Genomic DNA, 3,182 nt, shown 5'->3' on the forward strand with positions numbered 1-3,182 from the left:
TGTCTTAACGCTTCTTTGCGCTTTTACCTTTCACTGAGACAAATCTATTACAATACTGCAAAGCGTAGAATTCCTTCTCTATGTTCTCAGCTCATAGTTTCATGAGCCTCCCCCAAAGACTTAACCTCACGAGAAAATAGCACAATTTCTCTCACCATTATTATTTTCTTGACACAAAGCAAATCAGAGCCACAGGCATTGCTCACAAGACTGTAGCTTCATCGTTGAGAATCAAATTATTTTTGTATCATAACAAGTACTTTAAGTTAAAAAAGTATATTTTGTAATTTGGGACTGCTACTTGCTTCATCTTCTTCTGTTTTTAAGCATGTTAAACTAAGGTTAAAGCACAACCGTCTCTTCTAGGATGGGGGGATTTGACACCAATATTTTATACCTGCTCTGGCATATGGCCCAGCCCTGACAGTGTGACCAACTATTATATTGGAGAAGACATTTCAATAGCAAAAGGTGACTATGTTGGTCACTTTTTCTTTCACTGTAACAAGTAACTGAAAGACAATCTTAAAGAAAGGGATTGTTTCAGCTCTGGTTTCATAGGGCTCAGGTCATGGTGATGTGGTATCATGTTTCTGCCTCTGTTGTAAAGCAAAGCATGGAGGAGCAGAAGCATGAAAAGAAGGAGGCTGATCAGTGAATGGCAGATGAAAAATAGACAGAAATGACAGGGATCTGGGAGCCAGTGAGAGCCTTCAGAACTCTTCTTCCTGGGATCTACGGCCTTCACTTTGGCGCCCTGACCTAAAATTTCCACCACTTCCTAAAATACCACCACCCACTGAAGACTAAGTGCTCAGATCTCAAAGTGGTTGGTCCCTGTTCAGACTGCAACAGTGGTCAAGCTTGATCACAGAATGACAAAAATTAAATGAAAAGTTTGGACTTGCCTACAAAGTAATCCTCTATAGAATTTCCCTGCATAACAAACGTGCAAACTTAAAAGGTTCTGAAAGCCAGGAAATCACCAAAACCTCTGATCCCAGAACTGGCTCCAAGAAAGTGAGAAAGGACCCAAAGGACTTCTCTCCCCTGGTTCAGATGGTGTTTGGTGCTTCTTTGAAGCCTTTGGGGGCATATTCTTTTCTTAGTAATCTCTTTTCCATCCCATTTCAACATATTATGTTTGTCTTTACGTCATTCCAGAATGTAAAAGATTTTCAGAAGGGAAAAGCTTGGGCAGGCCTGTCAGTTTCTAGGCCCATGCCACTTCTCCTCAGAGGGAAGGCATTTGGAATCAGCGTCCTCAGCCTGTCCTGGCACAGAGAGTCTGAAGGAAAGATAAGCAAGACAAAAATGAAAGCGAAGGTTGTGAGGGGCAGTGAGTGTATGAAACGCAAAGCACTCACTAGACAACCATATCATACCTTCTTCCTCAACGTTAGCTTAGCCCATGATCTGAGGCCTCCGACCACGGGTTAGCAGTAAGCCCAGGGAGGTAGGGTACTAGTGGCTGGTTGAAATGTGACAGTCCATGAAATTACCTATCGCCCATATGCATTCAAAGCTCACAGAAGACACAGTCTCCTAAAACGTTGACAGATTAGGCAAACTTGTCAACCTCTTTTAATTATGTAGGCCTTGGTTTCCTGGAAAATTTTACAAGTATTGAGTCTAATAATTGATCAAAATATGTGTACATAACCTGCTGAAGTTCTACCTTGGCCATAGTTGTTCTGGATTTTTTTAATTACTAAAATTTAATATCAGATGACTCCATCAACTAAAGGCAAAAATGAGTCTTGTCTTCAGACAATGTACCTAAATCAATGTACCTTTCTCAATTTCAGATGCAAATAAAAGCTGAGCATTAGATATGAATTTCACAAGCTGTCATGTACATCAGGCAATAAGAACTACTTGACACATAAAAGATATTGTACTCACATGAGGAAGACAAGAGGCAAGAAGATATTTATGCCACTTCTGTCTTCAAGGCCAATATAGTTTGGTTGGACAAGTAAGACCTAGAATTCTTAATATACAGTGAAAATATATAACTAGATTTTAAGAATTAAGAGGAGAATAATCCAAATTAGTAATAACATTTCCTAATCACAAAGAAGATGAGACATACCTCAAGTTCAACTAATTTCCCAAATCAGTAAGCAGATGAAAATTTCAAGAGGTCATGTAATATTTTTCTGGTCCTCTTGGCAGATTTTGTGGGAAGAACCCAGATATGAATAGAACTTCCCACATAAAGGTTGCAATAAGGATGGCTTCAACTGGTTTGGCATGACTAGGATTCCATTTATCCCACAAGCTCTACCAAGAGCCGAGTGTTTCCTAGAAACTTCTAGCAAAGTCATTCCTCTACTTACCCCAGTGTCTGCTCCAATATCATTGTCTTCTGTGTTTCTATATCTTGATATGGGAACACTGGGGTACTCTGTGACATCAACATGTGCTCATAAATGCAGAAAACAACACCTGTTTAAAGAACCAATATGAGCAGAGGAAAGAAGAAGATGTTTTGGTTTTGTTTGCCACCTATATAACCTTGAGTTGAGCCATTGCAACAAAAGAACGGGATTAGCCCTATTTTCTCAGGCTGCGTTCCTTCTCATGCAATATTGACAGAAAGAATGAAGTGTGTGGACCAATATCTGTATCAGTGATTCAGTGATGTCTTTGCTTCCTTCCCACAACTCATTCTGCCAACACCTCCACGTCCACCACATGTCCACACCTAGCTTTGTTATGTATTTCGGAAGCCCACACCCTAGGTAGCTTGGTAGCATCATCACGTCCTTGTTTTCACCTGTCTTGATGTCAGATCACTCTATTCTATGCACTTCCTGTCTCATGTCAAAAAGTCTTTCTTTCATGTGCTGTCATTCCTGAATTGTCACTTTAATTCCACTATCCAGTCTCAGCTCCAGTCCTGTCCCTTTTCATACTCTTTCATGTCTTCCCTCTCTAGCCTAAGGATCACAGTTGTATATCATCCCAGACCTTGACCCTGACCTCCAGACCCCTATAAAGTTTAACAGTCTCACAATTTTCTCCATGAAACCAATTTCGATTCTTCATCACCCAGTCCACTTTACCAAAAGACTTCTCTCACTACGCAGACATTCTATACAGGTCCATTAGCGAGAAGCTGAAGATCTTGATTAGGAATGGGCTCCATGCTCCCAAATAATCCTTCAACAAGCCCC

The sequence above is a fragment of the Microtus oregoni genome, unplaced genomic scaffold (genome assembly GCF_018167655.1).
Source record: "Microtus oregoni isolate MIOR12 unplaced genomic scaffold, Mior012 000096F_ref0000112, whole genome shotgun sequence".
Lineage (NCBI taxonomy): Eukaryota > Metazoa > Chordata > Mammalia > Rodentia > Cricetidae > Microtus > Microtus oregoni.